We start from the raw sequence: 23,899 nt of genomic DNA, 5'->3' as shown, positions 1-23,899 counted from the left end.
CTCCGAAGGCAGGCAAGATACGGTTTCCCTCCGGGATCTGGCACCCGCTGGATCCTCCACCACAGACGCCCCTTCCCGCGCCGCTCCCCTGCAGGACCCGTCGCCCCCTACAACTCACCCCCTTCCGGCCCTACCACCCGTTGGTGAGCCCCTTGCACCTTTACACACCCCGCCAGCGCCGGCGCCCTGCCTAGTTCCCCTGCCCCGACCCGGACCGAAGCTCCGACCGCTGTGCTCCCGGATGTGCCCTCAACCGGGACGTCCATGCCCGCCGCACCACCGCCCGAATTGAGGAGGTTGAGGAGGACGATCCAGCCACCGAGACGGATTGACCTATGATGGCACTTCGCCCCCGCCGGACTCTTTTTTAAACAGGGGGTGAATGTGATGAATGGTTACTGCCTTATCATCATGTAAGGTGATGTCCCCTTTAAGACCGGGCTTGGAACCCTGGGGACTCCGCCTCTGGCTCCGCCCATCTGGGAGCCATACATAAAGGGCAGCCTCATGGTCTGTGTAACAGTCAGCTCTCGTCTCTAGCTCTAGCATAGTTATTAGTCTAATAAAGCCTTCTTTACAGTTTAATCTCTAAGCGTCATTATTAAGGGTACCTCAGGGGGCTATTGCTTTAATGATACCTTCTTGCAGGACGAGCATCAAGGTGAATTATACACTTTGAGTGATTTTCATCATCTACATGTAAAGATTTTAAGAGGAACTGGTCCCTTAAGCCCATTTTCTATTTACTAATCCAAATCTGATTGGACAACAAGGCTAGTTGCTATGCAGTTTCACAGATCTGAAGTATGACAAATGCATTTTGTCATTTTACTCTTCTTTGGTTCATGAATGAAACATGTTTGTGTTTGGGAACATTTTCTCAGAGCCAGTAAAAGTAAACTTGTTGAGTAAGTGATCCTTCCCTTACTGGCAGTTCCATAAGACCACAAGACGTAGGAGCAGAAGTAATCCATTTGGCCCGTCAAGTCTGTTCTGCCAGTCAATGAGATCATGACTGATCTGATAGATTTTCTTGGTTCAGCCGTACTCCTACCTTTTTTTAGTTTCTATTTTCAACGTTAATGCAAACCTTTTTCCTCAGAACTTACCTCTTTAGGTCCAAATCACTTTTGAGCGACATGCTGAGAGAGCAAGTACATGAAAGAAGTGTTATTGAAGGAGGAATGTCACAGTTGCAATCAAGGGTTCAGTCGACAATTTACAACCCACTCAAGCTTTCTTTCTGTTTTTTTGTGTAGTCAATAAGACTAACCATTCACAGATGCGGAATGTTTCTCACACACTTGATTCCCCATGTTGTGTATTTGATCAGAACTGGAAAGCATTAAGCATCTGTCCAATATTAAGAATCATTTCAGTTCTCATTTTAGACTAGCAACCTTGATTGTCTGTGGTCCTGCTGGGGGGAACTGGGTTGGTAGAAATGCACGCTGGCAGTAAACTGATTTTCCAGCTCCCGCCACATTGACCCCCTTGCCGCCATTAAGCTGGAAATTTCCACCCAATATGTTTTAGTCTCGCTGGCTGAAGTGCTTACCGTCGCTTCTGGAATTTTCTGTTGGACTTCATGGCAGTCACTAAACAGGGTAACATTAGGATTGTGCAACTGGTGCTACTCAAGCACCTGAGGAAGTTCAGCTATAAATTTAACCATTTGACTTTTATCAATGTCGATCATTTACAAGACAAACACCCTTCTGCCATTCAAGCCACCTTCCTAATTAGGGTTGGCCATGTTCATTGCGAAGAAATGATAGATTGACTGCCGAAGCAAGGCAAGATGTGAGTCACCAGTCAGCAGGAGAGGATATCAATTTAAAGGTACAGAACAATTAATTACGCTCCTCAGCACTGTAACATTTAGAACTTTTATAAAAATTGGACCACCTCTGATGCTTCCTACAAGCAGCCAGCTTGAACTTCACTGCTGCAGTCCACTGTATCAGGTAGCAAGCACCTACATCCCTGAGACGGTCTCCCGGCAGAGATGCAAACATTGCTGTGAGCAATCACCCTAGGAAATGTGTTGCAGTTCCATTTCTGTGGAAAATCCTAGTGACAGCGTTCTTAATCTGGACTTCAGTCAGTGTGAATTATCATTTCAGTTTCATGTGACCGGTTTTATTTCGTGTGAAATCAGATTTTATTTGAATTGTGCCATATAAGATTAACAAATACAATAAGTGTGAGTACCAAGTCAAAATTGCTAACCATGGCGCCAACCGAGTACTTGCACTCGCACCACTGGGTTTGACGGTTGTAGTTTGAGTCCGATCCTAGAGACCAGAGCACAAAATCTAGGTTGGCACTCTGGGGCAATATTGAGGGTGTGCTGCATTGTCCAACATGCTGTCTTCTGGAGGAGATGTTAAACTGAGGCCGCATTTATTCTCTCAGATGGAGGTTAAAGATTGCATGGACACAATGCAAAGAAGAGCAAGAGAATTCCCCATGGTGTCAAGCCCAGTATTTGCACGTCATCCAGGGTCACTAAAACATATTGGGCGGAATTTTCTGGTTAAATGGAAAGCGAGGGAGGTCAACGTGGCAGGAGCAGGAAAACCCATTGCCGGCCAGCATGAAATGATGGCGGGAATGTGTGCTAATCCCATCATGGTGGATCACCATTCCCATTAGAGGCTGGCATGAGATCATTTTTCATCCTGTTCATGGGGTGCAGGTGAAGGCTAGACTGGAATATTAGTCCCTGTCCAATCATCCGCACTGCCAGTGGGATTGTACGCCAGTCCAGAACACGTCTGGACCAATGTGGCATGGGCATGTCGGTACTCACCTGCAAGATGGCCTGGGCCAGCCTGCGGAGATCAGGATGGGGGCCTCCAGTGACCGTGGACCCTGGAATAACCACATGCAGATGTGGGTGCGAGATGCTTCCATTATGCAGATCTTCTCACCACAGGAGCATCCAGAAGGTCAATCTTCGACCTTGGTGTTGCAGGTGAACGGCTGTCTGAGGTACCGTTGGGTGGCGGGGTCTGAGCTGGAGGAGGGGGGGATTAGATGAGGAGCACAGGAAAGATGAGGAGATAGAAGTCTAGAGGGAGGCAGGGGAGGTAGGGTGCATTTGGTTAAAGAGAGAGGTACTGCTGAGGACTTGGAATGATTGAGATAGTATGGAGTGCAAGGGTGGGAAGGGACATGCTGAAGTGCAGGCAGTGAGGGGAGGAAGTGGGGGGGGGGGGTTATATTGATGTTTCCCCATCACCTGTGCAAGTAGAAATGGACATGGGAGGAAGAGGGGAATACTGAGGGAATTGGTGATGGGAAAGGATGGTGAGGGTTAAAAGGGGCAGTGGGAACCAATAGGGTGGGAGGGTGCGGGTTCAGCAATGGCAGGTGAAATATAATTGGGGGTTGTTTAAGGCAATATGGAAGGGGAAGCAGATTCTGAGGGCCAGCAGAATGAGAGGGTGGGCTCCTCAGGAAGGTAGGGGACATGCATATTAACCTTCACGGGATGGACAGTAATGGCAGCAGTGTTGAAGGATAAACGTGGTACGGTCAAATGTTACACCTGGAGGGTCAATGGTTATGGCAGGAAGAGTATGGACCACGGGGACAGGTAACGGTTTTGGATTGCACATCGAAGGTTACATGGGAGTTGGGCCAGTCGGGTGGGTGGAGCGACCGGTCATCTTAAGTGGACAACTGAAGGGGAACCCCAGCATGTGGGGGTATTGGTGCAGGTGGTGTGCTCAGAGGTTTAAGGACTACATCACAAATAAATCATGTCATACCTCTTGCAGTGCAAATGTACTCTATTTACATAAGAGTCATAACATTAACAATCATAGTGCACCCATGCAACCACATGTAAAATCAAAACCTCCCTGCCACTTCTTTTAAGTGCTCCCCCAGCATCCACAACAGCAATGGGGGTCTTGGGATGACCTTGGAAGCTGTCCTCTGGAGGCCTGAGGCCTGGAGGGCCCTGGCTTACTTTGGCTAGCTAGCTGTGGAGCAGCTACTCCCTCTGTGGTCACATAGGACGGAACTGAAGGGAGTCACAGGCAAAGGGGACCTCCAAAAGGTTGGACACCCTCAGTGAGCCCTGAGTGGAGGTCCCCAGGGCATCCAGCAGCTGTCTCCCTCCCTTTGGGTGACTGATGGCCTCTGCCTCATTCCTTGAGTGGAAGAGCTTTTGGAGTGAGGTTGAGATGCCCCATTTGCCCCCCACGTAGCCACTGGCAAATCTCACCCGTGGCTACAGCAATGGAGTGCAGTTCTGGGCACATTTCCAGCAGAAACTGGGTATTCTGTTGGACTACGTTCTCCATGCTGTCTGCCACCCTCCGCCTCGTTGTGCGTAGGTGTCGGTGCTACTTCATCAGCAAGCAGGCGGCCTTCACTTCCTCACATGCCACTCTGTTGAAGGCCTCCTACATCTCTGCCTGATGTTCCCCCACCACTTGCAGCTTTTTAAAATTCATTCATGGGACATGTGCCTCACATGCTGGACCAGCCATTTATTGGCCATCTCTAATTACCCTTGAGGAGGCAGATAAGAGCCAACCACGTTACTGTGGATCTGGTGTCACATGCAGGCCAGACCAGGTAAGGACAGCAGATTTCCTTCCCTAAAGGACATTAATGAGCCAGATGGGTTTTTACGATAATCGACATAGGTCATCATTAGACATTTAATTCCAGGTTTTTATTGAATTCAAATTTCGCCATCTGCCGTGGTGGGATTTGAACCTGGGTCCCCAGGACATTACCCTGGGTCTCTGGTTTACTGGTCCAGAGACAATACCACTATGCCACCGCCTCCCTCAAAGAGCATGAGATGCTTCCTTGGCATCTCATGCAGGGCCCATCCCAGAGTCTCGTCACCCGACTTGGATACACAGATATCCATCCCCAGCAGTCTTCCGAGTGTCGGTGAGCTTGGCTGACACCTGCCTCCTCCTGTTGTGGATATGCGTCTATGCGGCTACCAGAATGTGGACACTGCCTGAACTTTATCTAGTACCCACCGAGGTGTGTATCTCTGTGCCAATGGAGGGTGTAGCTGACTGTTGTGATAGCTCTCCCTGTGTAATTTCCTCCTCCTTCCTAGTGTTCTTGGTCCTCTGTGGGCTGGAAACACGCTGGACAGATCTCCTCTTGTTCACTTGCCCTCTTCCTATTGGCATCTGTAAATCAGAGAGGAGAGAGTGAGTGACTGCATGAGCTACCTTCAACATGAAGGAATGCATCAACCTTGGGTTTTGATGTGACTACATTATGCGTGGATCCGTACTAATGGGAGGCCGGCCACTGACCTCTCCATCTGCACAGGCTCGATCTGGTTCCTCCCCTGCCAGCTGGGCTGCCCCCTCCTCAAACTCAGCCAGATTCTTGAGGCCAGGACGGTCCCCTTCCGACTTCTCTCTCTGTCCAGTGGCCTCACCTTTTCCCACGTAAAGAGAGAAGATGGGGTTGTGAGAAATTGGGTATCATGCATCTTTTTCGTGCTTCCAGTCTTACAAATAACCCACTGGATTGTGTGCATTTTCCACAAGGATTCTGGGGCAGCACCCTCCAGAACAGTGAGCCCATGTAGATAGAGGGCTAAGGCTCACAGAAGCATGTCATTAGCAGTGCTTGCTGGTGCTCTCAATGCTTAACACCCTTTCAACACCTGCTCCCCCAGACACCATCTGAGCTCTTTGTGTGGAAACGTAAGGAGCCCACAGTGGCCTCACCCCGTGCAGACTAAATGGACTGACTGGGGCAATGAGGCATCACTGGTATAATGTTGAGTAGGTTGTTTTTGCGTAGTCTGCATGGCTGGTGCCCAGGTCCCCGATATCATTCAGTGATGTGGGTGTGAGGAATTGTGGGTTCACATACCCTGGCAGCGCGGATGAGGTCATTCATCCATTTGCAGCATTGCGGGGCAGCCCTCTGATGGAGGCCCTGGGCACTGACCACCCTGGCGACTTCCTCCCTGGCAGGTTTGGTCTGAAGGCTCGGCCTCCTTCACCATCGTTGAGATGGACAACATCCCTCCCAGCCCCCGCTGCATTGAGCGTCACTGAATCTGGAGGCCGGTCGGCCACCTCCTCCTTCAACAGTGGGCGCATTTTAAATATGGGGTGCGATTCTCTCAGCCCGGGGCTGGGCCAGAGCATCGGCGTGACCGGCGCGAATTGCCCCGACGCCGGGACGCGATTCTCTGCTGCTCTACAGGACCCCCCCCAGCGATTCTCGGCCCGGGATGGGCCGAGTGGCCGCAAAAAAAAAAAACCGAGCCCCGCCAGCGCCATTCTAACCTGCTTTAAGCCGGCGGGACCTCGGCGTGGAAGGGTCCGGGGGTGGCCTGTGGGGCGGGAGAGGGGTCCGATCTCGGGGGGGGGGGGGCACCTTTGTGGCCTGGCCCACGATCGGGGCCCACCAATCGCTGGGCCAGCCTCTCGTGCTGGGGGCCTCCTTTCTTCCATGCCAGCCCCTGTTGCCCTATGTCATGTAGCGTCGGGGCCGGCGCGGAGAAGGGAGCCACTGCGCATGCGCGCGTTGGCGCCGGTGCCACTGCGCATGCGCGGACCCCGCAACGCCCAGTTGACGCCGGGATCAGCAGCTGGAGTGGTGAGGGTCGCTCCAGTGACGTGCTGGCCCCCTGTAGAGGCCAGAATTGCTGAGCCTGAGGCCATGTTGACGCCGTCGGGAAACGCAACGGCGTTTCCGGCGGCATCAGCACTTAGCCTCAGGATCACGGAATCCCACCCACGGTTCCTGGATAGGACAACGGGGCACACTCTACCCAACTGATCCCCGTTGCGCAAGGCATCAGGAAACTCCCAACTGCATAATTAATTCGGCCAGCATCACAGGATTCTGGCCGAGTTCCCATTGACCTCCTCAGCGGGAAACACTCCCGGTTCTCGCCCTCCACGGGACTTAGTTCCGGAATGGAAAATTCCACCCATTGTCTGTGGCACCTTGCTGTGCACAAATTGGCTTTTTCTATATTACAATAGCGATTAAAAATCAACAATTCTTCATTAGTTGCAGAGTTGGGAAAGGTTCTATATAAATACAAGCACTGTTGCTTTGACAGAAACATTCCCTACAATTTAAATTCCACAATAAAAAATGGAAACAAAAATCCACAATATTATCATAGAATCATAGAATCCCAACAGAACACAACAAAAGAAATAAAGACAGGAGTAGACCTCTAGGCCCTTCAAGCCTGCCTTGCCATTCAATACGATCATTGCTGATCTATGCCGGCTCCCAGGGCAGAGAGAGAGTCCATTCAGCCCATCGAGTCTGCACTGACCCTCTGAAGGAGCACCCGACCTAGGCCCTTCCCCAGCGCTATCCCCATAACCCCATCTAGCCTGCACACATCTGGAAACTAAGGGGCAATTTATCATGGTCAATCCACCTCACCTGCATATCTTAGGATTGCGGGAGGAAACCGGAGCGACCAGAGGAAAGCCACGCAGACACAAGGAGAATGTGTAAACTCCACACAGACAGTGACCCAAGGCCAGAATTGAACCAGGTTCCTGGTGCTGTGAGGGAGCAGTGCTAACCACTGTGCCACCGTGCCACCAGGTAAGCGGATCTGGTAAGCCTCGCGAAACGCGCCAACTTACAGTAAGGACTGCAAAGCCTTTACTTAGCTGTTGCTGTTTGTTTCCCTCCCATCACCCTTAAAACACCTTGAGACATTTTTCGCATTAAGATATTCTACTAATCAAACTGTTGCTCTTATGTATAATTGGAAGATGATTAAAATGTGATAGATATCAACATCTGGCACAAGATGTGTCCTAAGTTCTGATTAAATGCCTATATGAATGACCTCCAGATTGGATGCAAGATGCAGAATCAGGAATTTGCTTGAAGAACCACAATCATTCACATTGAATTAAAAATTGAACTGATATTTATCTCAGTTCTCTGATAATAAAAAGGCAATTTTGCAAAACGAGCAAAACGTGCATTGTTTATCTACAAAAGTCATTGTACCTCAATAATAATTCACTGAGTGAAGTACCTTGAATGTCAGTACTCATTTTTATTAACCTTCAACAGCACTGACAACACCTTAAAAAAAAGGCTATGGATGTTTCAGTTCCACTGTAACCTCCCAGATATTTATATACTGAGGAGCTTTTGCAACTACCAAAAGTCAGGGTTTCCAAGAACCGTTTTGTCGAGATTTAACATTTAGAACTTGTAAAAGTTGATGTGAAAATCCTACTCATCCAAAATAGTGATTTTCCTCCAGCTTTCAACCATGAGCAGAATTATTTCAGCAGCAAAACACAATTCACTCAACCAATAAGCTACCACAAAGATGTGCCTACAGCTCAACACCCTCGCAGTCTTTATGAACCTCCCACAAAACTGTGCCTTCCACAACTTCATTCTTTCAAACATCCAGTCAGCTTTTCTACTTGCAAAAAAAATTCTCAGCTCTGTCGATTCACCGTAGTGTTGTTAGGTTTCTGTGGGCGTAGTTCACTTCAGGGAAATTGGTGGGTGCAATTATAAAGATAATAAAAGAATATTTTTACAGTTGATTAGGCTTTGCAAAAGCTTTGGGGAGTAAGCTATCAGGAGTGTTTTATCAGCCCATCACCCTGCCAACTCAATGCTGACTGTGTTTAAATGCCAGAATCATTTTAGGACAGTGATAAGAATGAAGCATTATTGTCCAGATAAATTATGCATTCTTTACTTCCTTCCTTACTTCTTTATTTCCTTGCTTAGTTTCACTTACAAAATACAAAAAACATTTTAGTGAAGCGAAGAGAGTCCGATGAGTTTCTTAAAAGTATTTTTATTCAGCAAACGTTACCGACAAGAGGCCCAGTACACCTCACCGGGTCCTCTCTCCTTTCAACTCAACTCCACTGGCTGAACTTTTATATCAGTGTCAATAAGTTACCCCACCCATAGTGGGGGAGCTTGCAGCACCAATTGAGCACAGGGAAACAATCATCCCCAGTTTGTTATGTGATGCACAATCAATGACCACTAAAACGAGGTTGTAGTCCAACTGAAGGCTTTAATAAGCTAGATGTTTCCCCCAGCAGCTCAGGTACAGAATGAAGGCTGCTGAGGCGGCACGGGTTCTTATACCCCGTCTAGCAGGGCGGAGCTATCATACATTCTAACCAATAGAAAGCATATAGTTTCCACCAATGGTGCTTTAGCCTATCAGGTACCGTAATACCTATAATACCACATTATGTAAGACGTATTTGCATGTAGGATTTCGGTTTTACGCTTAGTCTTGACGCTGGAGGCGTAACTTAGAACATAGAACATACAGTGCAGAAGGAGGCCATTCGGCCCATCGAGTCTGCACCGATCCACTTAAGCCATCACTTTCACCCTACCCTCAGAACCCAATAACCCCTCCTAACCTTTTTGCTCACTAAGCGCAATTTATCATGGCCAATCCACCTAACCTGCACGACTTTGGACTGGCGGAGGAAACTGGAACACCCAGAGGAAGCCCACGCAGACACGGGGAGAACGTGCAGACTCCGCACAGACAGTGACCCAGCAGGGAATCAAACTTGGGACCCTGGCGCTATGAAGCCACAGTGCCACCGTGCTGCCCTAACTTGGTTGTTTCTATACCATAAGGACATGGGGCAGAGTTTTACGTCACTCGCATGTGTTCCGCGTCATCGCGCCCTCATGTGATATTTCAGTTAGCGGGAGGCAGAAATGCACCTGTTGACAATCAAGAAGCCAATTTAAATTAACTAAACAGTAATTGATCGGGATTTTACCTTGCCCGTCTGCCTTTACGGGCAGGCCGATTGGCCCGGTGGCCTTTACCCTTTAGCTGCAACTCAATCCAGGGTGGGATGGAAGGTCAGGGCTCAATAAAATTAATAAATGTGTCGGGGGACTGAGGTTTGCATATGCTTGTGCTGCCCAGGCACTCACGGCACAGCTTTTCCACTGATATTTATTTTTTTACAAGTTTACAGCCTCCCTCAGACACCTCCGCAGTGGCTATGCCCCTGAGGGAGCACATTGGAAGTTCCAGCCCACACCCTCCCTTTGTCTCTGCCCCCCCTCCCCCCCCCCCCCCCCCCCGCCCCCCCTCCTCCCGTCCTCCCCAACAGCACTCTGCATTTTGTTGAGCACATTTCACACTGGATGGCAGTTAATTAATAACGTGATGTTGGGCGGGTTTCACAACCCTCGACCCATGGTGTGAGGTAAATAGTGACTGTTTTGCTTGTTCTAGCTACTGTTCCCATATTTCTTACCTGCTGGACAACATCTAACCCTAGTTTAGAGCCAAAGCCATGAGCTGATATAGTTCTGTCTCTTGTGGTATTTTTAAAGGATAGGCTTGTGGACTATGAAAGTACAAACAAACAGGAGTTTTATTGCTCTACTGGCCGTTTGCCGTGCAGGCGGCCGAAGATGCCATCAATATGTCATGTGATCGAACTCAAAGTGACCCTGTTCTAATTAGGAATAAACATGAACACACAATACCTATGCATCTTACTTTTAACTGGATTTGACAAAGTAACTAATGGCAATCCAGTAGATATTGAGCCCTATTCAGCGGATTTAAAACTAAGTCCGCTTTCGGGTGCGTTTGGCAGGGTGTTTGTTGGCGGCTGCAGCGTTGAGAATTACCCCGCTATGCAAAGGCACTGTGCCGATTCAGCGAGTGTTAAGGGGCTAGCACAGGCGCCACGTGTAATGCAATCGATTCCCAAGAGAAACAGTGCCAGATTTGCCAGATTCGCAATTGACACTCAGGAGGCTGACAAGCTGCAGCTACATACACACATTACAATCCCTACACACACTCAGGGAGGCTGTGGCGTGGTGGAATTGTCACTGGACTAGTAATCCAGAGACCCAGAGTAATGCTCTGGGGTCCCAGGCTGCCATCTTCGACGCCACCCGCCACGTGCGATCCGTGGGGACCGCCATCTTGGAATCACCCCGGAACCCCTGCTCACCAGATCGTATGCTAGCCTCTGCTACCCTCGATCAGCCCACCCACCTTCTGAAGCTCGCCTTCATCACCCTCGACCAATCTCGACCTCATCACCTCACTAAATCCATGATGGCCGTCTGGATCAACCGCCATGAGACGACCTGTCTCTTCGACTCCGGGAGCATGGAGAGTTTCATTCACCCAGATACTGTACGGCGCTGCTCCCTCCCAATTTTACCCGCGACCCAGAAAATCTCCCTGGCTTCCGAATCACATTCCGTGGAAGTCCGTGGATACTGTGTCGCAACCCTTACAGTACGGGGCGTCGAGTACAAAAATTTCAAGCGCTACGTCCTCCCCAAACTCTGCGCTGCCCTACTACTAGGTCTAGATTTCCAATGCCACCTCAAAAGTCTTCCCTTGGAGTTCGATGGACCCCTGCCCCCATCACCATCTGTAGCCTCTCGACCCGAAAGGTCGCCCCACCCCCGCTCTTTGCTAACCTCACCCCAGACTGTAAGCCCATTGCCACTAGGAGCAGACAATCAGGACAAGGCCTTTATCAGGTCGGAGGACCAGCGACTCCTTCAGGAAGGGATCATAGAGGCCAGTACTAGCCCCTGGAGAGCCCAAGTGGTGGTTGTCAAGACTGGGGAGAAGCACCAGATGGTCACCGACTACAGTCAGACCATCAACCGGTACCCGCAGTTCGATGCGTACCCTCTCCCCCGCATATCTGACATGGTCCATCAGGTTGCGCAGTATTGAGTCTTCTCCACTACTGACTTGAAGTCCGCATACCACCAGCTCCCCATCGCCCGGAGGACCGCCAATACACTGCCTTCGAGGCAGATGACCGCCTCTACCATTTCCTCAGGGTCCCCTTCGGCGTCACCAATGGCGTCTCGGTCTTCCAACGGGGGATGGACCGGATGGTTGACCAGTACGGGCTGCGGGCCACGTTCCCGTATCTGGATAATGTCACCATCCGCGGTCATGACCAGCAGGACCATGACGCTAACCTCCAACATTTCCTCCACACCGCCAAGCTCCTTAACCTAACATACAATAAGGAGAAATGCGTTTTCCGCACAACCCGCCTAGCCATCCTTGGCTATGTTGTGGAAAACGGAGTCCTAGGGCCCGATCCCGACCGGATGCGCCCCCTCCTGGAACTTCCACTCCCCCACTGTCCCAAGGCCCTAAAGAGATGCCTGGGGTTCTTTTCCTGTTATGCCCAGTAGGTCCCCAATTATGCGGACAAGGCCCGTCCACTCATTAAATCCACCATTTTTCCCCTTATGGCTGAGGCCCGACTTGGCTTCAACCGCATCAAAACAGATATTGCCAAAGCCACGATGCACGCAGTAGACAAGTCCATCCCGTTCCAAGTGGAGAGCAATGCGTCGGACTTTGTTCTGGCTGCTACCCTCAACCAGGCGGGCAGGCCCGTGGCTTTCTTCTCCCGTACCCTCCAGGGCTCCGAAATTCGACACTCCTCCGTCGAAAATGAAGCCCGGGCCATTGTGGAAGCTGTGCGACATTGGAGGCATTACCTGGCCGGCAGGCGAATCACTCTCCTCACTGACAAACGGTCGGTTGCCTTCATGTTTAACAATAATGGCAAGATCAAGAATGACAAGATCCTAAGGTGGAGGATCGAACACTCCACCTATAATTATGATATCTTTTATTGACCTGGGAAGCTCAATGAGCCCCCAGATGCCCTATCCCGCGGTACATGTGCCAGTGCACAAGTAGACCGACTTCGGGCCCTCCACAATGACCTCTGTCACCCGGGGGTCACCCGTTTTTCCCATTTTATCAAGGCCTGCAACCTGCCTTACTCCATCAAGGCCAGGACCATGACTAGGGACTGCCAGGTCTGCACAGAGTGCAAACCGCACTTCTATCGGCCGGATAGAGCACACCTGGTAAAGGCCTCCTGCCCCTTTGAGCACCTCAGCATCGATTTCAAAGGGCCCCTTCCCTCCACTGACCGTAATATGTACTTTCTCAACATCATTGATGAGTACTCACGTTTCCCTTTCGCCATCCCGTGCCCTGACATGACCTCTGCCACAGTCATCACGGCCTCTTCACCTTGTTCGGTTTCCCCACTTACATCCATAGCGATCAGGGTTCCTCCTTCATGAGTGATGAGCTGCGGCAGTTCCTGCTTAGCAAGGGCATCGCCTCAAGCAGGACTACCTGCTACAACCTCCAGGGAAATGGACAGGTGGAGAGGAAGAACGCGACGGTCTGGAAGGCCGTCCTTCTTGCCCTATGGTCTAGAAGTCTCCCTGTCTCCCCTGGCAGGAGGTCCTTCCCGATGCGCTCCACTCCATCCGGTCGCTCCTGTGTAGCGCCACCAATGTGACTCCTCATGAGAGGATGTTTGTCTTCCCCAGGAAGTCCACCTCACGGGTCTCGCTCCCATCCTGGCTGATGGTTCTAGAGCCCGTCCTCCTCCGGAAGCATGCGAGGAGTCACAAGTCAGATCCCATGGTCGAATGGGTCCTTCTTCTCCATGCTAACCCCCAATATGCCTACGTGGCACACCATGACGGGCGGGAGAACACAGTCTCCCTTTGGGACTTGGCATCAGCAGGTTCCCCAGCGACTATCACCACTACCCCCAACTCTCCACCGTCTCCCTCCGTTGCTACTTATCCGGAAGTCGACACGCTCCTGGATATGCAGGCCTCAGCACTTCATCCGACACCAGTGTCCTCACCACAGCCGGGACTGAGGCGATCACAGTGGAAGGTCAGAGCCCCCGACAGACTCGATCTCTAATTCAACCCGTCCACTTCACCCCCACCGGACTCTTTTTTAACAGCGGGTGAATGAGGTGAACCCCTGTAATATATTGTACACACTGTTCTTACTTATGGTACTTACTGTTCTTACTGTTTGTTGCATGTCTGGGTTTGTCCCTGCTGGCTCCTCCCCTCGGGCTCAAGTATAAAGGTGGCTAACCTCCAGCCCTGCCCTCATTCTGGGACCGGCTGCCAGCAGGTGTCTTTTAGCTGATTAAAGCCACAGTTTACTCTTCCGACTCTTGTCTGTCGTCATTGATGGCACATCACCGCCACTGCAGATTAAATTTGAATTAAATAAAAATCTGGTGATGACCATGAAATCATGGATTGTCGTAAAAACCCATCTAGTTCACTAATGTCCTTTCGGGAAGGAAATCTGCCGTCCTTACCTGGTGTGGCCTACATGTGACTCCAGGCCCACAGCAAGGTGGTTGACTCTTAACTGCCTCTCAAGGGCAATTAGGATGGGCAATAATTGCTGGCACAGCCTGCGATGCCTACGTCTCATGAAAGAATAAATCTCATCCCAGCCAAATCTCATCCCAGCACTGGGTTGCGCTGGAGCACACCCATCCTGCCGATGTGTCAGCTGGGACCAGTGGGGGTACATCCATATGACCTGTGGCCCTAAGTTCACAGTGGACAGTCAGTGGCATGCACAGCTGTTCCATGCCCGACCCCACAGCCCACGTCCTGGCCAACCCCTCGCTACTCCTCCCGGCCCTGGCAGAAGCCCCCCCCGGCCAGCAGCACAACTATCAGCAAACTATGGTGATGTTGGACACTTTCTGTACCCCCTCCATCTTCCTCATCAGCCACATGACGGTTTCACGATTTTCAAAAGTTCAAGTGAACTGCACCGTCGGGAATTCAGCCCATCAGAGGCGGAGACTACCGGTCAGGCCGGCTAATGATATGCAAACTGTGTTTACTGTACGTACGTTCCGGAACGCCTTGGCGCTGCTGTTGAAGCGACGGAGAATTGCGATTTGACGTCAACTCGGTGCCCACTGTGATTTCCGGCTTTGGAACCGATTCTCTACCCAATTGTGTTTCCCGAATTTGGCATCGACCGACGGAGAATCCCGCTATATTTTTAAAGATCAATATTGTTCAGTTTCAAAAGTCACACCAGAACTTTTAGCCCTGATACAATTACACAGGAGAAGGAATGAAATATTTATATTTCCTCTCATTTAAAATCCCTGCTCATTTGTTTTCCCTAATTTACCAGATTGTCAATGTAAATGAATGCTTGAGGCTGAGAACAAAGCAAGAGAATAGAGACAATTATATTTGTTCTGAAAACCGCAAATGCAGGAAAAACTCAACAGATCAGGCAGCAAATGTGCAAAGAGAAACAGGGAGAATGTTTTGAGTCCAATACGACTCTCCTATGAAGCTGACCTTTTTATTATATTTGCTCACCAAATTTCAACATTTATCCTACTCTCATCCAACACTGAGGGCTGAAATTTCATTCTTGAGGGAGGAAAACAGAGCTGGGTCTGATCATAGAACCAGAGAATCTTTACAGAGCAGAAGGGGGCCATTTGGCCCATCTAGTCTTCACTGGCTCTCTGAAAGAGCATTCTTCATAGTCACACTCCCTTGCTTTGTGCAGCAAATTTGCACATTTTCTTTTCAGATAACAATCCAATTCCCTTCTAAATCCCTCAGTCGAACCTGCCTCCACTTCCCTCTCAGGAAGTTCATTTCAGATTCTAACCACCCTCTGGATGAAAACATTTTTCCTCACATCAATTCTATTCCTTTTGCTCATTATTTTAAATCTGTGCCCTCCAGTTCGTGATATACTCTTCAGAGGGAACAGTTTCTCACTATTTACCCTGTCCCTCAGCATCTTTAATACCTTTATCAAGTCTCCTCTCAGCTCCTTTTCCTCCAAGAAAAACAGAAGCAACCTCTCCAATCTATCCTCATACCTACAGTTCTGTCTTCCTAGAGTCATTCTTGTGAATCTCCTCTGTACACTCTTCAATGCCTTCACATCCTTCCTCAAGTAGGGTGTCCAGAATTGGAGCCAGTACTCCAGATGAGGCCTAACTAGTGTCTTATACAAATTCAACATGACGTCCTTAAACTTGAACTCCATGCCTCTTTTAACAAAACCTAGGCTACTTTGTGTTTTATTAACTGCTCTCTCAACATACCCTGCCATCTTCAATGACTTTTACATGTACACCAAAGGTCCTTTTGTTCCTGCATCTTCTTTGCAGTTTCCCCCTTTATTTTACACTGACTCTCCACATTCACTCTGTCAAAACGAATCACCTCATACTCCTCTGCTTTGAATTTCATCTGCCATTTGTCTACTCAATCTACCATTATGTGCATGTCCTTTTGAAGTTCAAGGCTATCCTCCTCACAGTTGACAACGCTTCCAAACGACATGATTTTGAGGCAGAAAGCCTCCTCTGGTGGGCAACTGACCAAAGTTTAAATTTTCACAGGGAAAGGTGATTAATTAACATGGCGATGGGTTTCCTGTCCAATGAGAACCTGAGTGATGGGAATGAAGGAGGGCCAGATGATGAGTAGGACCAATTTAGAATTGTAAGGCAGCCATGGTTGAGACTGTTGGCGATCCAGAGAGAGAAATCTACTGACTGTAGAGGCAAGTGAGATGTTACGGGGTGTGGTCGTCACCACTGTTGTATTATATTGTATATATGGGTATTACGGTAAGGCCCCTGTACTACAGGTACGGGGGTAGATCCCTGACTGCTGGCTCCGCCCAGTAGGCGGAGTATAAATGTCTGTGCTCTCCGAACAGCAGCCATTTCGTCAGCTGCTGTAGGAGGCCACACATCTCTGTGTAATAAAGCCTCGATTACATTCTACTCTTGTCTCGTCGTAATTGATAGTGCATCAATTTATTACACAGAGATTTTTCAGAGATGGACCTCCACATCAAGCCGGATCGCCTGCAGCTGCATCCTCAAGCAGACAACGCCAAAAAGGACTTCCAACATTGGTTAGCTTGCTTTGAAGCATACATCGGGTCTGCGCCAGAACCAATCTCAGAAGCACAGAAGCTCCAGATTCTGTACACGTGGCTGAGCTCCAACGTTTTTCCCCTCGTCCAGGACGCGCCTACCTACGCAGAGGCCATGGCGCTACTGAAGGAGAATTACGCTCAGCAGACCAACAAGATCTACGCCAGGCACCTCCTGTCCATGCAGCCCCAACTTCCCGGTGAGTCTGTGGAAGATTTCTGGCGTGCCCTGCTCGCCCTGGTGAGAGACAGTGACTGCCAGGCCATTTCGGCCACTGAACATTCGAACCTGCTAATGAGTGACGCTTTCATTATGGGAATAGGGTCTGACTATATCTGCCAGCGCCTCTTAGAAGGGGCCACGCTTGACCTCGCAGCGACCAAGAAACTAGCGCTCTCGCTCACGGTCGCCTCGTGTAACGTACAGGCTTATGCCCCTGACCGCACGATCCACCCCCCCTGTGCATCGTGGACCCCGCCAGCGGCCACCCCATCGTAGACCCCATCAGCGACCGCCCTCAGCCAACCCCATGCCTGCACCGCATGGCAGCCAACCAACCCCGGGGGACCCAAGTGCTACTTCTGCGGACAGACAAAACACCCCCGGCAGCGCTGCCTGGCGAGGAGAGTGCTCTGCAAGGCCTGTGGCAAGAAGAGACATTTCGCTGCAGTGTGCCAGGCCCGCTCAATCGCCGCTATTGTCCCGGCACCCCACACGTGCGGCCAGTGGGCGGCGCCATCTTCCTCTCCTCAGACCACGTGCGGCCTGTGGGCGCCGCCATCTTGCTCCACTCACAACACGTGCGGCCCGTGGGCGCCACCATCTTGCTTGCCTCAGAATCAATGGGCGCCGCCATCTTGCCTGCCCCAGGACACGTGCGGCCCCAGGGCGCCGCCATCTTACCCGCCTAAGGACCCTTGCCCTTCGGGCACCTCATCGGGCTGCTCATTGCCTGCAACCGCCGACGACCAGCTGCGCCTCGCCTCGGTCATGATCAACCAGTCTCAACTGCACAACCTCGCGACCGCTTCGACAAAGGGGAAGGTCGACGCGCACATGATATCCTGCCTTCTGGACTCTGGGAGGACTGAGAGCTTCATCCATCCCGATACGGTAAGGCGGTGCTCCCTCGCGGTACACCCCGTTAACCAAAGAATCTCCCTGGCCCCCGAATCCCACTCTGTGGCGATCCGGGAGTACTGCATCACCACCCTCACCGTCCAAGGCGTAGAGTTCAGCGGCTTCCGGCTCTATGTCCTCCCCAACCTCTGCGCTGCCTTGCTACTCGGCCTGGACTTCCAGTGCAGCCTCCAGAGCCTAACCCTGAAATTTGGTGCGCTCCTACCACCCTTTACTGTTTGCGGCCTTGCGATCCTTAAGGTCGACCCGCCTTGCCTTTTTGCAAACCTCACCCCGGATTGCAAACCCGTCGCCACCAGGAGCAGATGGAACAGCGCCCAGGACAGGATCTTCATCAGGTCTGAGGTCCAGCGGCTGCTGCGGGAAGGTATCATCGAGGCCAGCAACAGCCCCTGGAGAGCCCAAGTGGTAGTGGTGAAAACCGGGGAGAAAAACAGGATGGTCGTTGACTACAGTCAGACCATCAATCGGTACACGCAGCTCGACGCATACCCCCTCCCACGCATATCTGATATGGTCAATCAGATTGCACAGTACCGGGTCTTCTCGACAGTGGACCTGAAATCTGCCTACCACCAGCTCCCCATCCGTAAGGCAGACCACCCATACACTGCGTTTGAAGCAGACGGCCACCGTTACCATTTCCTTAGGGTTCCCTTCTGCGTCACCAACGGGGTCTCGGTCTTCCAACGGGAAATGGACCAAATGGTTGACTGGTACGGGCTGCGGGCCACATTCCCGTACCTGGATAATGCCACCACCTGCGGCCATGACCAGCAGGACCACGACGCTAACCTTTCTAAATTTCTCCACACTCCTCTACTTAACTTACAACAAGGAGAAGTGTGTGTTCAGCACAAACCGATTAGCCATCCTCGGCTACGTGGTTCAGAACGGAGTTCTAGGGTCCGACCCCGATCGCATGCGCCCCCTCATGGAACTCCCCCTCCCTCACTGCCCCAAGGCCCTCAAACGATGCCTAGGGTTCTTTTCGTATTACGCCCAGTGGGTCCCAAACTATGCGGACAAGGCCCGCCCACTCATTCAATCCACTGCTTTCCCACTGACGGCCGAGGCTCACCAGGCCTTCAACCGTATCAAGGCCGACACGGCCAAGGTCTCGATGCACGCGGTCGACGAGACGCTCCCCTTCCAAGTCAGAGCGATGCGTCAGACGTCGCTCTGGCCGCCAACCTCAACCAGGCAGGCAGGCCCGTGGCATTCTTTTCCCGCACCCTCCATGCCTCCGAAATTCGGCACTCCTCCGTCAAAAAGGAGGCCCAAGCGATTGTTGAAGCTGTGCGACATTGGAGGCATTACCTGGCCGGCAGGAGATTCACTCTCCTCACTGACCAACGGTCGGTTGCCTTCATGTTTAACAACACATAGCGGGGTAAGATCAAAAATTATAAAATCTTGAGGTGGAGTATCGAGCTCTCCACCTACAGTTACGAGATTTTGTATCGCCCCGGTAAGCTCAACAAGCCCCCCCGATGCCATGTCCCGAGGTAGATGTGCCAGCGCACAAGTGGACCGACTCCGGACCCTGGGATATCAGGGATATCACCAGAGACTGCCAGGTCTGCGCGCAGTGTAAACCGCACTTCTACCGGCCAGACCGTGCGCGCCTGGTTAAGGCCTCCCACCCTTTTGAACGCCTCAGCATCGACTTCAAATGGCCCCTCCCCTCCACCGACCGCAGCACGTACTTTCTTAATGTGGTTGACGAGTGTTCCCAATTCCCTTTCGCCGTCCCATGCCCCGATATGACGCCTACCACCAAAGCCCTCAACACCAGCTTCGCTCTGTTCGGTTTCCCTACCTATGTCCACAGCGACCAGGGATCCTCATTTATGAGCGATGAGCTGCGCCAGTACATGCTCAACAGGGGCATTGCCTCGAGCAGGATGACCAGCTACAACCCCAGGGGAAACGGGCAGGTGCAGTGGGAGAATGGGACGGTCTGGAGGGCCGTCCAGCTGGCCCTACAGTCCGGAAATCTCCTGGCCTCCTGCTGGCAGGAGGTCCTCTCTGATGCACTTCACTCCATTCGGTCACTCCTGTGCACCGCGGCTAATGAAACCCCCATGAATGTCTCTTTGCCTTCCCCAGTAAGTCCACCTCCGGGGTTTCGCTCCCAACGTCGCTGGCAGCTCCAGGACCCATTCTCCTCCGCAAGCACGTGCGGCTCCACAAGGCGGACCCGTTGGTTGAGAGGGTGCAGCTACTCCATGCAAACCCGCAGTACGCCTACGTAGCGTACCCCGACGGCTGCCAAGACACAGTCTCCCTCAGGGACCTGGCACCTGCTGGGCCCCCATACACTGCCCTGGCACCACCCTCCCACCCCCCAATGCACCCCACCGCAGCCCCCGCTCCAGGACTACCCCTCCTCCCCTTGCTCCCACCCGGGGATGAAGAGGATTTCGACATGCACCCGGAGTCACCGAAGACCAAGCTGGCGCCTGAGTCGGAAGGCGCCCGATCGTCTAAATTTGTAACCTTCTCTGTAATTTTAAAAACAATCTGTATGTATATAGTTTTCCACCATCCCCACTGGACTCATTTTTAACAGGGGGTGAATGTGGTAGTCACCACTGTTATATTATATTGTATATATGGGTATTACGGTAAGGCCCCTTTACTACAGGCACAGAGGTAGATCCCTGCCTGGTGGCTCCACCCACTAGGCAGAGTATAAACGTGTGTGCTCTCCGAACAGCAGCCATTTCATCAGCTGCTGTAGGAGGCCACACATCTCTGTGTAATGAAGTCTCAATTACATTCTACTCTCGTCTCGTCGTAATTGATAGTGCATCACGGGGAAACTGGTATCTTGCACCTGGGGCAAGCCTGTACCTTCCTTCATCATGGCCAATCGATCTAGATCATACTGCTCTTGTGTTTCACATTGCCATGGAGATGTGCTTTGAGAAAGGTAGGGTTTCAAAGATATTGCTGACATTCTCAGACGCAGTTAATCTGCCAACATTCGGGGAAAAAGGAGTACCTGGAGGCTGAAACTCTCCTTGCTTCACCGACAGGAATACAGCTGGGAGCTCTCACTCAGATTGAAAAGGACAAATTTGTGAGGATTTGAAACAAGGCTGGAAGATTCGCTCAGCTTGCACTTGAGGGAGAATCTCAAGGAAAAATTCTCACTGTGAAAGACAATTCTGGAATTAAAGGTTACCAGACTGCGAAAGGAAAGGAATGGCAGTCTATCCTCAGGTGCGAAGATTCACTTTGGACTGGATCCAGAAAAATAGAATGACTACTCAGGAGACCTTGTAAAGTAAAGTATACCTGTGAAGTGAGCTTGTCAGTTCTGTTAAAAGTAAAAAGGAAAAGTTCTTTTCTATAGATCAATGTATGCCAAATTTTAGTCTGTTTGTTCCAGTAAAAGTTTTAACACATGTAACCTTGGGTGAAATTCTCCGTTTGGGAGGCTGAGGCCTGAATTCTCCGATTTTGAGGCTAGCCTGGAGCATGTGTCTAGTCTAACAACCAAAAGGTCGACCAATGCCCCGCCTGGTGGGGGCCTAGCAACCGCGCCACGTTAAGCCACCGTTATCTGAAGATACAGACGGAGAATTGACGGGTCAGTGGCAGCATATGTGCACGGTGGCGACCTGCAGCGGTCGCGCCGTACAAAATGGCGCCGGACGTGAGTGGACCCGGCCTGCCAGGTAGTGCCCCCCTGTAACCCCATCGCCACCTGCAGACCACCCCCCACCAGTTTCCCCAGCCCCCGCCGAAGCCACTCCCCAGCCAGCAGAATGGCTCCCGCCCCCGCCCACCACCCACGACTGTGGCGGCGCTGGACACAATCCGCAGCTGCCACGCGAGGTCCCCGAGCACACACAACCCATGCCATCGGGAAGTCGGCCCATCGGGGGCAAAGCATCGGGGAAGGGCCTCAGGTGATGTCCTGAGGCCGTCCCAGCGGCGTGCAGCGTACTCAGTGATGATGCTGTTTTTGAGGGGCCTGAGCATCCAAAAAACGGCGCCGCCCCCGATTTTGGCGTAAAAACGGATTCTCCGGCCAGTCGCCGAACGCGATTTCGGCAGCGGCAATCGGAGAATCCAGCCCTGAGTGTTGAGGCTGGGACAGAATTGTGTGCGGTTCGTGCTCACGTTGGGGGCGCTTTTCTTTGGAGCAATTCAGGACTTGCTAACGGGCCAACACTTTGCCCACGTGAATCTAGAACAATTCTCATTCCCGCCCACTCATACCCACTTCCATACAGGCCAATGAAAACCCATCTGCCCACATCTCCCTCACATCCCATTCTGCGCCAAACCCCAATACTTGTATTGTCCTCTTTGGTCAGGTGTCTTATACACAGGCCACCAGCTAAAGAGCCCCCATGCAACTCGCCTTCCTGCATCTCACCATGTCCTATATGTGTCCCCGAGGAAAAGACGGCCCATAACAGAAGAGAGTGGGAGGAGACCGGAGGGGGTGTCCCAGACTTCAAACTCTCACCCTGCCGAGCAGAGGCCGATGGAATTATCCGGGGAGATGCAGGAGATGACCATCGCGGGGGTCGGCATGCGACAACCAGGTGAACCCCTCATACAATTATGTTGATACAGCAAGTCAGTCACCCCTTTCCCCCAGACCACTCCTTCCCAAGATCTCACCATACGTCTTGTCTTTTGTCTTGGCTTGGGGCAGACTCTGCAGTCAATGGCTGAGGTGCTGGACAGGGGAGCCTTGTCACAGGCAGCCATGTATCGAGCCCACATAGGCATTGCTGCGGATCTCCAGTGCTTGGCCCAGTCACAAAGGGCATCGAGGGCATCGCGAGCATTGGCTGGGCGTTGAGTAACCTGGGCCAGTCACAGAGTGGTACGACTGAGGCAGTGAATGACATGATTCACCCATTGAAAGGCATGGCCCAGTCTCTGTGCGCCATGGGTGAGGGCATAGAGACCCTGGTTGAGACCTGCACTGGCCTCCAGGACTGGCAGCGTCAAGTGATGGTGGAGCCTCCTGAGCTCACTCCAACCTCACCTCCATCCCATGGAGTATTCCGGCAGCTATCGAGCTCACCGACGGAGGAGGAAGTGATGGGGCCCGTGCCGGTGCCTCCCACAGGGGAGGTGCTGGAACACCTCAACGCTTCTAATAATAATTTTTATTGGTGTCACAAGTAGGCTTACATTAACACTGCAATGAAGTTACTGTGAAAATCCCCTAGTCGCCACATTCCGGCACCTGTTCGGGTACACTGAGGGAGAATTCAGAATGTCCAATTCACCTAACAGCACATCTTTCGGGACTTGTGGGAGGAAACCGGAGTATCTGGAGGAAACCCACGCTGACCCGGGGAGAACGTACAGTCTCCGCACAGACAGTGACCCAAGCAGAAATCGAACCTGGGACTCCGGTGCTCTGAGGGAACTGTGCTAACCACTGTGCTACCGTGCCGCCCATGCTACCATGCCGCTTCCGGATCTCCCCACCTGACTCTGATGGGCAGCGGGTAGAACAGAGTGGCACCTCATCACCTGTGACATCCAAAAGTCAGCTGGGTCTATTAAGGTCCAGCCCTTCCAGAAGACGGCTGCCAAAAACATCTCAGGATGAGGGCGAGATACACAGCAGGCCCCCCTCATGTCTGATGTGCTGTGTGGTGTCACACCTAGAAGGAACGGTGGGCAATGTAAAATAAGGAAGTTAGACGCCAGTTAAGTTGGCACGGGTGCAGCACATAGGTTAGGGGTAGGGGTCAGGGCACAACAATTGTACATAGTCATGATTAAACACCTTTTCACCAACGTTCTGACCTGCTTGAATCCTCTTTCTGAAGGCTGTGAAGGATGGGCTGGGCTGGGTGTGGAGGATGTGCCAGGTGGGGGGAGTGGGAAGTTGGTGGTGTGGGGTATCGGTGTTGGAGTATGGCACGGGACAGGGCCCCAGGACAATTGAACATTCC

General features: G+C 51.6%; 1 long non-coding RNA gene across 1 annotated transcript; it reads right to left on the bottom strand.

Moving 5' to 3' along the window:
• Positions 1–4,674: 4,674 nt before the first annotated feature.
• On the bottom strand, positions 4,675–6,357 carry LOC140394839 (uncharacterized). Its single transcript, XR_011936031.1, has 2 exons — positions 6,300–6,357; positions 4,675–5,177 (listed from the first exon to the last, which is right to left on the bottom strand). It is a non-coding gene; the product is annotated as an uncharacterized lncRNA (long non-coding RNA).
• Between the last annotated feature and the right edge of the window lie 17,542 nt (positions 6,358–23,899).

This window comes from Scyliorhinus torazame, chromosome 18 (genome assembly GCF_047496885.1).
Source record: "Scyliorhinus torazame isolate Kashiwa2021f chromosome 18, sScyTor2.1, whole genome shotgun sequence".
NCBI lineage: Eukaryota > Metazoa > Chordata > Chondrichthyes > Carcharhiniformes > Scyliorhinidae > Scyliorhinus > Scyliorhinus torazame.
Note: the sequence above shows the minus strand (reverse complement) of the source record. Positions and strands in the feature narration are given on the sequence as shown.